Source organism: Hyaena hyaena, unplaced genomic scaffold (assembly GCF_003009895.1).
Source record: "Hyaena hyaena isolate Hyena2069 unplaced genomic scaffold, ASM300989v1 scaffold_266, whole genome shotgun sequence".
Classification (NCBI taxonomy): Eukaryota; Metazoa; Chordata; class Mammalia; order Carnivora; family Hyaenidae; genus Hyaena; species Hyaena hyaena.
Genome location: NW_024080900.1, coordinates 1,027,141 through 1,043,606, shown reverse-complemented (window position 1 = coordinate 1,043,606; position 16,466 = coordinate 1,027,141). Strand labels below are relative to the sequence as shown.

At 43.6% G+C, this 16,466-nt stretch overlaps 1 protein-coding gene across 8 annotated transcripts in view; it reads right to left on the bottom strand.

Annotated features, from left to right (window-relative positions):
* The window catches only part of AKAP13 (A-kinase anchoring protein 13), a 321,162-nt gene extending 308,861 nt beyond the window's left edge, over positions 1 to 12,301 (bottom strand). For all 8 annotated transcript variants that reach the window (XM_039245765.1, XM_039245768.1, XM_039245766.1 and 5 more), the window contains exon 1: positions 12,120 to 12,301. The gene's annotated coding sequence lies outside the window, so the exon portion shown is untranslated. The remainder of the gene's footprint in view (positions 1 to 12,119) is intronic.
* Positions 12,302 to 16,466: the final 4,165 nt, after the last annotated feature.

Here is a 16,466-nt window from a genome sequence, read left to right as displayed (position 1 = left end):
CCCCTTAATGTGCTGAATGAACTCAGTTAGCAAACAGTGCTACAAGGTGTGTCATCTGCCCATTTTACAAAAGAGAAAACAGAGTTACTTAAAGCCACACAGCAAGTAAGTGGCCAAATGCAATCTGCAAGAACCAGGATCATCCACTGACTCACTGTCCACTGACTCACTACATGGGCCATAGAAGTGAATTACACATATAATGCTAGAGAACAAAAATGTAAAAAGAATGCATTTCTGTATGAGAACATCAGACCACAGTGATCTTTTGCTGTTCATCACTAGAACATTCCACATCTTTGATTTATCCTATGTACTACGTATGTACTCCTCACCTGGAAGATACCTACTTGTATGTATTCCCCACCGGATAAGGGCTCAGCTACAGACGGCAGGAACTGAACAAGTTATTTCTTTGATATTTATACCCCCCAAGATTTGAAGAATCCTTTAAGAAGACTTTCATCACCGCCAATAAAGTATACTCTTCAAAGAGAGATCAAGGAACTAGATCCACACTTATCCTGCTAACGCCCCCTCCGACAACTAGGGAAACAGACAAAATGTGCAAGGCGACATCTTTCAGACCGTGGACAAGAGGCGCAAGGGACTGCAATCGCTAACAGAAGGCAAGAGGGGATGAGCCACCACAGCAGTCTTCTCAGCCAGGAACCACTCTAGAGAGTAGGGTGCACTGAGCTGAGCACCATCGTGTCGAGGTGACAAGTAAGACCTAAGAGTTTGGGGAGGCTCAGGAATCTAAAAACTCCAAAAATCATCACTGGGAGGTCTCCTGGAGCCTGATACTAAAACGTAAGATATGCGCGCGTGCTGAAACCAATCTACAGAGGCAGGCAGAGAATGACCCAAGAACTGGAGCCGAAATAATCCCAGAGGTCACACAGGGCACGCAGACATCCATATTTTGATCAGGCAGAGCAGAGAACATGCAATTCTTCAAGAGAAACCAGAGGTTTCACTTACTGATGGAGTGAAAAAAGCCTTAGAGTAAAAGCTACTCTAGACCAATCCTAAGAAGTTTAAAAATAAGCCTCAGAAGTATCACACAAATAACTTAACCTGTAAAAACAAAGTCCAATCCTCGTTTTAAAAAAAATTTTAATGTTTCATTTTTTTAGAAAGAGAGTAAGAGCGGGAACAGGAGAGGGAAAGAGAGAGAAACAGAAGATCTGAAGTGGGCTCTGTGCTGACAGCAGCAAGCCCGATGTGGGGCTCGAGCTCACAAACTATGAGAGCATGAGTAACTCGAAGTCAGACGCTCCACCTACTGAGCCACCCAGGCGCCCCAAAGTCCAATCCCCTTTAAAGCAGTGCCTCTCACATTAGGGATGACTTCCAGTATGTCTGGGTATCACAACTGGCTTCTAGGGAGTCAGGAATGATGCTCAACACCCTACCATGAACAGGACAGCTCCCCAACAGAGAATTATCTGGCTCAAAATGTCAGTAAGACCAAGGGTGAGAAACCCTGCTTCACTAGAGTAAAATCCAGCAATCAATAATTTAAAATTCACCATTTCCAGAATCCAAGGAGAAATTACTAGACATGAGCAAAGAAGAAAATCTGACCCATAATAAAAGAAAAATCAGGGGCGCCTGGGTGGCTTAGTCGGTTGAGCGTCAGACTTTCGCTTAGGTCATGATCTCGCGGTTCGTGGGTTCGAGCCCCGCGTCGGGCTCTGTGCTGACTGCCAGCTCGGAACCTGGAGCCTATTTCAGAGTCTGTATCTCCCTCTCTCTGGCCCTCCCCTGCTCACACTGTCTCTCTCTCTCTCTCTCTCTCTCTCTCCTAGAAATAAATAAAAAAATATTTAAAAGAAAAAAAAGAAAAATCAGTCCATAGAAACAGACAAAATGGGATTAACAGAAATGTTTAAAACTATTATGAGCATATATTATATGTATACACACACACACATAGTATTTTATATATATATATCAATCAAGAATGGGGGGGGGGTGCACCTGAGTGGCTCAGTCAGTTAAGCATCCGACTTTTGACATTGGCTCAGGTCATGATCCCAGAGTCATGGGATCAAGCCCCATGTGAGGCTCCACACTAAGCATGGAGCCTGCTTAAGGTTCTCTCTCTCTTGGGGCGCCTGGGTGGCTCAGTTGGTAAAGCCTCCAACTTCGGCTCAGGTCATGATCTCACAGTTCGTGGGTTCGAGCCCTGCGTCGGGTTCTGTGCTGACAGCCAGCTCAGAGCCTGGAGCCTGTTTCAGATTCAGTATGTCCCTCTCTCTGACCCTCCCCTGCTTGCTCGCTCGCTCGCTCTCTCTCTCTCTCAGAAATAAAACATTAAAAAAAAAAAAAGATTTTCTCTCTCCCCCGCTCTCTCCCTCTCCCCTACTCACACACACTCTCTCTAAAAAATAAAAGAATAAAAGAATTTTAATAAGCGTAAGTAGGAAACAAATGCAAGAAATAAAAAAGATTCAATAGCAAATTAAATCCAACAAGGTATAAAGAAAACATCATGACCAACCCAGGATTATCACAAGATTGCAAGGCTAGCTCAAAATTCCAAAATCAGACATCAATAGAATAAAGAAGAAAAACTATATGATCGTCTCAAAAGATGCAGAAAAAGCCTTGGCAACCAACATTCCATATCCATTCATGGTAACAACTCCCCACCAACTAGAAGCAGAAAACTTCAACTTGATCAAGGACACATACAAAAACAAACTCTAAAAACAGGCATGCCCCATTTTATCGCACTTCACAGGTAATACATCATTTAGAAACAAGTATTTTTAATTAGGGTATATACTTTTTTTAAAAACAATGCTTTTGCACACTTAGTAGACTACAGTATAAACAGAGCTTTTACATGTAATAGGAAACCAAAAAATTAACTTGACTCACTTTATTGCAATACTCACATTATTGCAGTGGTCTGGAATCAAACCCGCAATCGCTCCAGAGTAGACCTGTAACATCACTTTTACGGGGAAACACAGAATTCCCCCTCCCCCAACCAACACAAGTACAGGATGTCCACTTTCAAAACTCCCATTCAGCATCATCCTGGGGGGCCCAGCCAATTCAATAAAGCAAGAAAAAGGAAATAAAAGGCATATAGACTGCAAAGGAAGAAATCAAAGTGCCTGTACTTGGTGATGACACTACTGTCTATGTGGAAAAAAAAAAAAAAAGCCCAAAGCATCTTCAAAAAGAATTCTAAAACTAAAACTGAGTTGGGGCGCCTGGGTGGCTCAGTCGTTTAAGCATCAACTTCGTCTCAGGTCATGATCTCAAGGTTCATGAGTTCAAGCTCCACATCAGGCTCTGTGTTGAGGGCTCAGAGCCTGAAGCCTGCTTTGGATTCTGTGTTTCCCTCTCTCTGCCCCTCTCCTGATCATGCTCTGTCTCTCTCTCTCTCAAAAAAAATATACATATTAAAAAAAAGGTTTTTTTAACTAAAACTGAGTTTAGCAATGCTGTAACCCCAAGGTTGGCATATAAAATTCAATCGTATTTATACTAGTAATGAACAACTGGAAATTGAATTTTAGAACCATCATTTACATCAGCACCAAAAAGCATGATATGTATGTGTATGTACACATATACATACGTATATACGTATATATACATATATACACCTTACAAAATACAGGCAAGATCCAGTTACTGAAAACTGTAAGACACTAATTAAAATATCAAAAAATATTTTTAAGTTTATTTATGTATTTTCAGAGAGTGGGACAATGGCAGAGAGAGGGAGAGAAAGAATCCCAAGTAAGCTCCGCAATGTCAGTGCAGATCCTGATGAAAGGCTCCAACTTACAAACTGCAAGATCTTGACCTGAGTCAAAGCTGGACACTTGACCAACTGAGCCACCCAGGTGTCCCAAAATAACAATTCTAAATAACTATACCATGTTCATGGCTCAATATGATTAATATGTCAGTTCTTTCCCAATGATCTACAGATTCAATGCAATGCCAACCAAAAATCTCAGCATGATTACAGATATCAACAAGTTGATTCTACAATGTACCTGGAAAGGTAAAGCAATTAGAACACTCAAAAGCATTTCTGAAAAACAGCACAATTAGAGAAGCCACATTACCTGATTTCAAGACTTAGTACAAAGCTACAGTAATCAACAGTGTGGTAAAGGAGAAGAAATGAAAGACTCACAAACAATGGAAAAGAATATAGAATCCAGTAGACCCAAGGTATACGATCACCTGACTTTCAACAAAAGTAATTCAATGAAGAAAGGACAATCTTTTTAAAAAAAAAAAAAAAATGCCATTGGAACTACTGCTTATCTAAAAATGAAAAAAATAAATCTCAGGGCGCCTGGACGTCTCAGTCGGTTAAGTGTCTAACTTCGGCTGAGGTCATGATCTCACCATTCCTGGGTTCGAGCCCCAAGTCAGGCTCTGTGCTGACAGCTCAGAGCCTGGAGCCTGCTTCAGATTCTGTGTCTTCCTCTCTCTCTGCCCCTCTCCCATTCATACTCAGAGTCTCTCTGTCTCTCTCTCTCTTAAAAATAAAGATTAAAAAAAAAAACAAAAAAAAAAACAAAAAATAAATCTCAATCCATGCGTTGCACCATTCAGAAAAATTAACTCTAAGTAAATCATAAACCTAAGTGTAAAATTTTACTATATAACTTCTAGGAGAAAATTCAGGGGAAGTCTTTTTGTTTAGGTTAAGCAAAGATTTTTCAGATATTACACCAAAAGCATGATCCATTAAAGAAAAAACAACTTGAATATTATAAAAAAAAAAACTGCTGTTCAAAAGACAATGATTATTAGAATGAAAAGCCACAGACAAGAAGAAAGTTATTTACAAACCATAATCACGTATCTGATCCTAGAATGTAAACACAACGCTCAAAACTCAATAATAAAGCAAATAACTCAATTTTTAATGGGCAAAAGATCTGAACACATTACCAAAGATTGGCAAATAATCACATGAAAGGATGTTTAACATCGTTAGTCACTAGGCAAATGGAAAACAAAAAAGTTTACATTCTATGTGTTTCCATTTGCATGACATTCTTGAAAAAGCAAAAAACCATGGAGACAGAAAACAGATCAATATTGCCCAGGGGCTGGGAGTGGAAAATGGGCGGACTATAAAGGGGCTCAGAAGAACTGGGGGGATAAAGGAACCATTCCATACGTATCTGGACTGAAACCATGGTTGTGCAGACGTACACAGCCAGTCAAAATTCACAGAATGCTACTGAATTTTACTGAATGTAAATTATGCATTAAAATAAAGAACAAGAAAATAAAGATTAAAGAGATAACAATGTACTGAGTAAACCTTGATTTTATCCTTGTTTAAAAAATGTTAAATCAACTATAAAAAGATATTTGCAGGACAAATAGGGAAATTTGAAGATGCACTGAATAGTATTACTAGAATTGTTAATTTTCTTTTATGTGACCATTGCACTTGGTTATGTGGAACACAAAGACCCAGATCCACAAACATTTTCTGTAAGAGGCCAGATAATAAATGTGAGGCTTTGTGGGCCTCCTGGTCTCTGGTAACTACTCTGTCACTGTAGCCTCAGATTAGCTACAGACAAATGAGCAGTGCTATGTCCCAATAAAACTTTATGTAAAAAATGGGCACTAGGCCAGATTTGGCCTGAGGGCTACAGTTTGAGAACCCCTAATGTAGACAAAACTACAATGACAGAAAGCAGAGTAGTGGTTGTCTATGGTGTGGTAGACAATGGGTAAGGGTTGAGGGGAGGAACTAGTCAGAGAGCGGCCCGAGAGAACTTTCTGGAATAATGGAAATGCTCCAGATTTTGACTGTACTGTTATCTGTGTGGATACATTTAACAAAACTCATATACTTAAAATGGGTACATTTTATGATAGAAATAGTACTGCAGTAAACTATATTTGTTTTTTGGTTTTTGTTTGTTTTTTTATTTTTGAGAGAGAGAGAGAAAGAGACAACAGAGAGAGCATAAGCAAGGGAGGGGCAGAGAGAGAGGGAGACACAGAATCAGAAGCAGGCTCCAGGCTCTGAGCTGTCAGCACAGAGCCCGATGTGGGGCTCGAACATAAGAACCGTGAGATCATGACCTGAGCCGAAGTTGGACACTCAGCCAACTGAGCCACCCCGGCACCCCAAACTTGGTTTGTTTTAAAAATGTATTCTTTCCAGCTGATAGCATCAATGTGAAAAGCATGGCCTTTGAGCCAGAATAATCTTAAGTTCAAATTTTAGTTTAATAGATACGTGATCACTGTCAAATCACACATTTGGTAGCTGTTTCCTCACAGTAAAACAGCTTCATAACGCTTGCCTCACAGGTTGGTTTTCAAAATTAAATAAGAAATGTAGGTAAGTGGCACCTGAGTGGCTTAGTCAGTTAAGCATCTGACTTTTGATTTCAGCTCAGGTCACGATTTCACAGTCCGTGAGTTCAAGACCCATACCAGGCTCTGCACTGTCAGTGCAGAGCCCGCTTGGGATTCTCTCTCCCTCCTCTCTCTGAGTCTCCCCTGCTCTCTCAAAATAAAGAAATAAGCTTAAAAAATAAATATAAAATAAAATAAATGTAAGTAAGACACATAGTATAACATCTGGCACCTAAGAGGCACACTCCTCTGATTTGAGTAAACCAATTAACAAATAATTTAAGAAAATGAGTCACTAAAGATCAGACAACCACACTAGCTTCTTTTGTACTCTTGAAATTTTCTGCCATTCTTTGTTCACTGTTTATTGTGGTTTAACCTGACTTCAAGAATTGGCATCAGTTCCTGTGGTTTCACAGTAACTCGGGTCTAACAGCAAACACTGTGAACTGAAATTTCTTTAGAGTCTAGAAAAATACTCCATGACAAACATGTTATAAAAGGAAAACTGAGAAGAGCCAAAAGTGAAATGTATCAATTTTCCCAAGCAAGGAAAATGGCAATAAATATGGTATATGTTAATTATCTTTCATAAAGAAAAACCAATATAGTTGGATGTTTTCCCCTTTTCAACTCGGATTTAAATTTTATCCAAACCACTAACCAACCAGTTAAGTTACCAAATGACATAGCCTTTGTAGAGTATTCTATCTCATGGTTTCACACAACAGTAGTAAGTAGTAGATAGGAGACGACTAATAGTAAATGTGTTTTTATTTTACAGGTTAAGAATCCTACATCTGAGACAGACGAAGTGGCTTGTTCAAAGACGTACTGTCAATAACAGCACAGTTTGAATGTGAAGTCAGAGAGGCAGCTTCGTACTATGTGATTCTGTTTTAGAGATCACCATCTGAGATTCTACAAAATTATTTATGTAACTCCTACGAGCTTTCCCCCTACCTTGGCATCTTTCGTTGTCTAAACGACAAATCAATTACAGTGTGACTTACCTGCTTAATCCCTAACCCTTCAGGAACTACTAACTCACCACCTGGGATTGTCAGCAGCTATGGCAGAACAGGGGCTTATATGATTAGAAGTGAAAACCTCACAGTTTCCAAGAGAAGGGCCCAGAGAGTGACACAAATGGTAAATTCCTCACACTTTTTCCTTCTCCCCACCCCGATAACCACACAGAAACACACTGATATCCACCTTTCCCAGGCTCTGGACACAGCTCTGCGGGGGTAAAAACGGGAAAGCATGCCATCATTCCGCCTAAACGTGCATACGATCATCCCAGTACCAGGTAGCCCACTGTCCCAAAAGGGCTGACAAAATGAGTCATCTCTTCATCTATCCATTATGTCCCGATCAACCCAGAGGTGGATCTCAAGACCACAGATGTGAGGACGTTGGAGTGAAACACACCTCCTTCCACTAACAGCGTCGCCCTCTCTCCTAAGACAGGCTGACAGTGACTCAGGAGCCCAGCTTCCAAACGGATGCCTGTCCCCACTGGTAATAACCAAGTCTATTCAAGTGCACTTACATATTAACTTTGAAGGAAAAGATTATCAGAAAGTTCAAGTTTATTCATCTTACTTTGTCAGGGATGGTTTTTCCTCAATCTGAGAGTATGAGCAGATAAAACTTTTAAAGGTTTACTATAAGCCTCCATGGCTAAACTTTTTACCCTTATTTTATAAGAAAACTAATGGAAAGATGAGACTCAATATACACAAATGCCTATCACAGGGGCACCTGGGTGGCTCAGGTGGTAGAGCATCCAATTCCTGATTTCGGCTCAGGTCATCCCTAGGGTGGTGAGATCGAGCCCTGTGTCAGGCTCTGCACTGAGCATGGAGCCTGCCTGAGCCTCTCTCTCTGTTGTCTGTCTGCCTTTGTCTGTCTCTGTCTCTCATTCTCTCTGCATCTCTCCCCCCCATCCTTGCACTCTCTCTCTCTCTCAAAAAAATTTTTTTATTAAATTTTTTTAATGTGTTTATTTCTGAGAGAGACAAGAGAGAGAGCACAAACAGGGGAGGGGCAGAGAGAGAAGAAGACACAGAATCTGAAGCAGGCTCCAGGCTCTGAGCTGTCAGCACAGAGCCCAACGCAGGGCTCAAACCCACAAACCACGAGACCATGGCCTGAACCAAAGTCGGCCGCTAACTGACTGAGCCACCCAGGGACACCCCCAAAATAAAACTTTTTAATCCAGGGGCGCCTGGGTGGCTTAGTCGGTTAAGCGTCCGACTTTCGCTTAGGTCATGATCTCGCTGTTCGTGGGTTCGAGCCCCGCGTCGGGCTCTGTGCTGGCTGCCGGCTCAGAGCCTGGAGCCTGTTTCAGTCTGTGACTCCCTCTCTCTCTGACCCTCCCCTGCTCACGCTGTCTCTCTCTCCTAGAAATAAATAAAACATTTAAAAAAAAAAAAAAAACTTTTTAATCCAAAAAACAATACCATGATTAATAGTTCTAGAACAGATCTATTCTATTTGGTACTGTGAATACTGTACACTGAGCCAGTAAAACTGATTTAAATCACAGTTTCCTTCCGTAATTGGTGGCACCTTCAAAGGTATTATCTTGAAGGGGAAGTAAGCGATTTGCTAATGTCTCTGAATTGCACTAACACTGTATTAACCCCCACTCCAGTTATATCTTACACAAATTTGAGAAGTAGTCATAATACCTATCATTTTTCCAGACTAAGGTAAAATAAGGTAGAAAAGCTGGAACAGACTAAAAAACTCAGATATTCTATTACAAGTGTTGAAAATAATCCATCTCTCACCATTTCCTAAACGCTGGAAATGCACAGCCTACACTACCAAGCCACACTGCAAATCCCACTCAAAGACCTGTACGGAGAAGATAAGTTTCTACTGCCATTCAGGTCAACTAGCCCCTTAAATAAACAAACAATTGCATTTAACTAAAGGACACTCAATTCTCCTTTATGAAAGAAAGAACTAAACCACTAACCTCAGAGGCATCAGACTTTTAAAACCGCTTCAAGTCACATAAAGAGGTATCAAAACTATTAACATCACACCTATCAGGTAATAGGCACCTAATTAATATCTAGCACACTATTAAGTACCTCACATAGTTTCAACTCCTCCAAAGACCACTGCAAAGTGTGATACCTTATGTGGTAGGTGACAGAAGCTCGGAGGGATTAAAGTGACCTGCTCAAGGCTCACAACTAGGTCCATGGAAGTGTGGGGATCTGAACTCAGTTGTACCGAGCTCCAAAAATTGTGTGTTTTTTTCCAAAACTGTGCAACCTCCCCATTTCACAGTAGAAGAACAGAGATGTGAAACGCTTTGTCTAGCAGTCTTAATTGTTTCACCAAAAAAAAAAAAAAAAAAAGGGAGAGAATTTCCAAATTTTCAAAGGAGAACCACTTTTTGGAAATCGAGGGCACTATTTAAACCTCGCTTCTTCTCAAGAAGTAATTAACAGACAAAAAGAGAGGTTAGAAATCCTTTATAAAGTAAACTAAATTTCATCACACACCTGCAAGGGAACAGTCATTCTGAATACAGTCCCAGGGTTAGTGGCTCTGTGCACTATCGCTAACTCAGCAAGAAGCACTTCGCCCCATGCACGGGCACACTGAACACCTGCCCTGCGTTAAAAGACTCCTTCCTGGCGAAGAGGGTACAAAACTAAGGAAGAAATAAGGCCCATCACAGCCCTCAAAGAGTTAACAGGCTAGTGGAGTCCATGTGTACTACAGATAGAGTTACCATTAGGCAAATAAATGAAGTGTGAGAAATCCTTAAACAAAAGTGTGTGTAACACAGTCTCACAGCTCAAAGAAGGAAAGCAACGGGCCTATCTGTCCCGATTTGCTTGCTTACATGTCGTCCCTCCCTGACAACCCCTTCCAGCCTCTGTCAACCTCCCTCTCGCACAATCACGAGCAAGGACTGGGACTCCTAAAAGTGACCTTGTTGTCGTTGTTTAAAAGTACAACGCTGGGGCGCCTGGGTGGCTTAGTCGGTTAAGCATCCGACTTTCGTTGAGGTCATGATCTCGCGGTTCGTGGGTTCGAGCCCCGCGTCGGGCTCTGTGCTGACTGCCAGCTCAGAGCCTGGAGCCTGTTTCAGTCTGTGACTCCCTCTCTCTCTGACCCTCCCCTGCTCACACTGTCTCTCTCTCTCTCCTAGAAATAAAATTTAAAAAATATTTAAAAAACTAAATAAATAAAGTACAACGCTGATGCCGCAGACACATTTTTCTCCAGCTTCATCAGGTGAAGAGAGTTGGTTTTTCAAAACAAAACAAGGCCAACCGAACCAGAAAAAACCAGAACCGCTTACTTCCCCACATTATTCACGCAGCATGAGAAATCAATCAAAACAAACTGGCACACACAGTGTTTCTCAAATTTTTCGTTTTAATTTAGCAGATGGCAATGGGATATTAACAACTGGTATTAACACATCCCCATCAGTGTTCACTGCCAACTGGACAGGCATTTAAGCTAGTCCACCCTGGGGGACTTAAACATCATAAGCCAAATTATTCTCACATCGTAAGCCAAATGAACCAAATTCTGTAGAACCGAACCCAAAACCTGACAAGGACTGTACTTAACGCAGCCTGCAAATCACCCAAGAGACCAACGAATACAAGCTCAGAACGGTGATTTAGCTCAGCTGATCATTACTTCTTTACAAACTTGCAAAAAAAAAAAAAAAAAAAAAGTCATCTTTCAAATCCGGCAGCTTTTGTCCTGATCTGAACAATCCAAAGTTTTTGAAAAACAGAATAAGATGCTTCTTCTGAAAATAAAGGGACGGGGAAGCGGGGAGCCTGGAATTAAGACAAAAAGCCACACTGCTTTTTCCTTTAGTCGTATATGCCTGAGGCAATAAACTCCCAAAATAACTTCACCCAGGAGTGTAAAAGCTGAGAAGGAACACCAAAGTATTACTCAATCTAACTTTCATTGTGAATTCCTCAGTCCACAGCAACATTTAAAATCGTAAACGTTGATGAAATCATCCTGTTGTAAAACTACGTTATTAAAAAAAAAAAAAAACCTGTCTATCCTTTCTTCTGGCGAAAAAAATTTCAGGGTTTTCCCCACGTTTAAAAAAATTCTTCTGGTACTGGTTGACTTTGCAAAAAAAAAAAAAAAAGTGTCAGTAAGCCAAAAACAAATGTTTTGTTAGGGCTCGAAGTATGGCTGCACTTGAACTCGGTGGAGAGCTGAGCCCGCTGCCCGGCCCCCGTGCGGGTCCCCTCCAGCGGCGCGGCCCCGCCGCGGGAGGCGCCCCCCGAAGGCCGGCGCGGCCCGGAGTGTTTACCGTCGCGCGGGTCCGTGGGGAGCGGCTCCCTCGCGTCCGCGGCACTTGTTCGCCCAGGAGGGACCCTCCGCGGCGCGAGGGGGCCGTCGCGCTGTGCCCTGCGGCCGCGCCCCCGGCCCCCCTCAGCCGGCCGGCGGGAGCTGGGAGGCGCGCCGCGGCCCGGGAGCAGACAATGAGCGAGGGGGCGGCGCGGGAGGACCGGGGGGCCGCGGAGACGGGGGTCGCTCCCCACCGTGCGTTCATCCCCGCCCGCCCCCTCCTCCCCCCGCGGCCCCGCCCCCTGCCCGGCCCCCGCCCCCAGGCGCGGCCGCAGGGGGAGGGGCCCCGCGCTCCCCGCTCCTCGCCCGCGACCCCTCCCCAGATCACAAAACTTCCCCCAACTCCGCCAACTAAGTTGCGCTCTCACCGTGCGGCGCCCGGGGCTCCCCCGCGGGCCCAGCCGGAGCAGCTCCGCACGTCTGCCGCCGAGAAGGACAATAGACGGCCGCCCACCCAGCGGCGGCGACGGCTTGACGCTGCGGCGGCCGAGGCGACGTGCGGGCACGACAGTCTCAGCCGAGCCCGGGAGCTTCTCCGCGGCCGCTCCGGCTCCGCGCTGGCCCTGCACACAGCCCTAGCCCGCCCGCGCATGCGCCACAAGCTGCTCGGGCATGGGCGGGGCACCCGGGAGGGCGGTAACGCCCACAAGCTCTCCCGTGAGTAAACGCGGAGACAGGGGCCGCGAGCTGGGATTGCCTGAGGAGCTGCCCATCAAGTTCCGGGAGGCCAATAGGAAGGCACCTAGGCGGTGCGTTCAGGTTGCTAAGGAAGGCGGAGGTTGACCGCGGCTGCTGCGCGGCGGCAAAGGGATCCAGGCCGGGTGGCTGGCAGAGGCTGCTCTGGGAAATGCCCTCCCTCCCTCTCCTCTCCGCCCTAGCTCTGGAAGCCGCCCTGCCTCTGTGTGTCACTGCTTACCTGAGCCGCAGCAGTTATCACACACATACTGAAATGATTTACTCTTCTATTTCCTTCCACTTGCAACCGGAGAGAGGGTTTAGTCTTCTGTGTGTCAGCGCCTCCGACTGTTAGGTATTCAACAAGTGTTTTATTTAGATGGATGGATGACTGGATGCAGGGATGGCTTCCTGGCGGCATCAGGACTGTGACAATGCATTCCATGAACCTTTGGCTACGCGATCACCACAAAATCTTACAATCTTCCAGTTGCAAAGGACCTCAGAAATTATCTGGTGGCTTTGAGAAACAAACTGCGGCCCACTGGTCCAAGAAACTTCATTTTGATAGTTGTGTGTGTGCACGCGCCTGTGTTTCAATGTGCATTTCACTGTGTATGAAGAGGAAAAATGCCTATCACATCAGACCATTATTTCATTGATGTTATTTCTTAGATCAAACATAAAGTTATAAAAATATAAAGAAAAATATTAAGTAAAAAATGAAAATACTTTATATGCAGGTCAAGAACGTGCAAATTGATAGTGATTGAAGTAAGAACAGTGGTTACCAATATTAAAGTGCATGACTCTCTTTTTGGAAACCCTGAGTCAGGCAAGCTCATGGCCCAGGACCTGAGACAGGGGTATTACGTATTCTGACTGCATGTATCAGTCCCTTCCGTTGTTGAGTGGCTTTAAATCTTAGAAGTGCTCCTAGTCTTGAGCTGAAATTTGCTTCCCTGTAAGTGGACCTGGTTCTCACATATATTTTCCTAGTTTACCCTCACAGAATGAAAAACCTAGGCCAGATATTCTAAGTGCTTCACGTGAAATTATTTCCTAACCACCTCATTGTGCTGCCCACCCTCCTCAACACTCACTCTGATCTGTCCTTATCAATATTTGAAAGGTGGCACAGAGAGGGGAGTCTCCAAGATCCCAGCACTGACTCTGCCACAGAGGAGCCCACCAGGAGCAGGCCACCCCTCAAGAGCCTTTATCTCCTATAAAGCAAGGGACCTAACCTAGAAAATCACTTAGACCATAATATATGATAATCCTATGGTCTTCTTCTACAGCCTGGCTACATCTGTTACAAAGGCAGCAACAAATAAGTGTTAACATATCATCTTTCTAGTAACCACTGACAATATCATTCCCTGCTCCCTGCCTCAGCAGGATTTACACTTTTCTGGTGGGCTGCATGCTGCATCGGGGGGGGGGGGGGGGGGGGGGGGGGGGGGGGGGGGGGGGGCAGCCAGAGACCAGCACTTTTTAATGTTTACTATGTTACAAATCACTGGGTGATTTTGTTAAATGTGTATCCTTCATACATCTGGGGTGGGATCTGGGATTCTGCCTATCTAACAAACTCCCAGTGGATACTGCTGCTGCTGGTCTGGGACCCTACTTTGAGAAGTAAGGGCCTTCTCTAAATTTTCGAAATGGCTGAGCTCTGCCTCTTCTTTGGGAAGTCCTAAGCAGTTATCTACAAGACTGACTCTCATTATTCAGATATTAGCTCTAATACCCCTCCTTAGATGAAACCTCTTTGGCTGACCTATCAAAAATAACCCATTCTCAACTAGTCCCTCTCATGCATATGACTCAAATTGTTCCATAGAATTTATCTCAGTCTGAAAATAGCTTATCTGTGTGGGTTTATTGCCTCTCTCTCCCACTATAATGTAAGCTCTCTTAAGTCTGTTTTGTTTACCTTCCCCCCCCCCCACTCTCTTCCTTCATAGTACCTGTGGACACAGGAAGAACTCAAAAGTTTTGCACGAGTGAAATTTGTACAGAAGGAGCTAGTTATGAGGGGTCCTCAAAGTGAGTGTCCCTGATACTAAAGATTTGTTCTTCCAAAGGACACCAAATATCCCTATCCAGTGTGCCCCATTTCACCAGAAAGTGATGTAGTGGTTAGTAATTTTCTCACTTTCCTTAAGTAACTTCATAAGCCAGGAAAGATGCCAGGGACTTATCAACTACTGGTAGGATTTTATGTCTCTGGACTATCTTTCCAGTTGACTTACATCTCTTGTTAACCTTAGAAATAAAACTGGCAGTTTTATTTTTCCAGCAAAAATAGGTTTACTTGGGAACAGCAGAGAATTGCAAGTTAGGACACAGAAGCTACAGCAGGCAAGTTGCAGAACAAAAGGGATTTTGCAATGAGGGTATATAAAATTTTGCAATTTTATATGCAAAAGAGGGTAGTAGAAAGGCTGTTATAAACAGAAAGTTCCATGAAGTAAACTGGGAGTTCAAAGTATAGTGGCTTTTCATTGGCTGAGTTGAGAGAGTCTCTCATTGGCTGGGCTGTTGCCAGGGGAGGAGGAAACCCTTCTTCCTCCTCCTGGAATGTGAACTAGCCTCCCTGTGCAAGATCTGGCTCGATCTACAACTGACGAGGAGTAGGAGGGCATAAGGGCTCCCCTTGCCCACCCACTGACTCCATTCTACATGAGGTTTCCTGTTATTAATCTTCACACTGTCTAATTGATTTACACAGGTTCTAATATCTAAAAATATAAAAAGGTAAGTTCCATTTTACAGAAAGTGCCTGGTAATACCAACCTAAGGGGAAAACAAAGTCAATACAGTTGGAAGGAACATGAATTTCTCTTAAGACCATGGTTTCTAAAATGTCAACTCTTGCAAATAAATAAATAAGGAACCACTAGAACAAACTTGTCTCAGGGCTCTATTTTCACAGCAGTGGACATTTTATTGCTTTTGCGGTACAAATAGTACCCTAATGTTCCTTTGAGATAACCTCCACTTTCAGCCCCTTATTTGGGAAAAAGCCAAATCCATCCACATCCCCAATTCTATGGCTTTAGCATGTGATCAGGCCAGAGCCAGTCAATGCATTATACACAAAGGCAAGAATGATTACTTCAGGGTTGGGCACTCAACCCCAAACACACCAGTTAGGGGCAACTGGAGTAAATTCTACGTTCTCTCTGAAGTATCAGGGTAGCTGATTGTGTTTTTCTCAAGTGGAACCTAGAAGGACATAATTGTTAGCCATCTTGTCACCAGGAGGAAAGCATCTCTTCCAATGAAGCCAGCACGGTGAAAAGGTAGAGAAATGAAGAAAAACAATGTCTAGGTGGCATTGACTGAACTGCTGAATCTAGCAATACCTGAAGCTAGAACAACATATAGAATTTGCAATCACGTAAGCCAAAAGAGCCAGCCAGAGTGAAGGTTTCCGTCACTTGCATCCACAAGGTTTGTAGTTACTCATCACTGGTCAATTCCCTGACCAGCTTTTCCTTTCTTTTTTATTAAGTTTATTTATTTATTGGGGGGGGCATGGAAGGGACAGAGAGAGAGGGGGAATCCCAATGCAGGGCTCAAACTCACGAACCATGAAATCATGACCTAAGCCGAAACCAAGAGTCAGATGATTAACAGAATTGAGCCACCCAGGCTCCCCTCCCTGGTCAGCTTTTCCGTTCGATTAACAAATAGATTAGCTATTGAGAGTTTACTGTGTGCCATGGGATTAGAGATGAAGAACAAGGTTCTTGGCTTTAAGGAACTCACAGTCAAATGAGGGAAATGGGCAAGCAAACCAGCAAGGAAACAGAAATGTAAGCACCCTCCCAGAAGCAAACTCAGGGTTCTAGGGGCACAGAGAGAAGAACTTCTGCTTACTGAGTGTATGTTCAAGGGAGCCATCGGGAGGATGTGACAGTCACATCAGGTCTCAGAGGACAATCAACTGGGTAAAAAATTTCAGGGTAGTGCAGGAGGCTTGGGTGCAAGTGCACAGGTAGCAGAGGACATTCCCAGAAAAGGAAGAG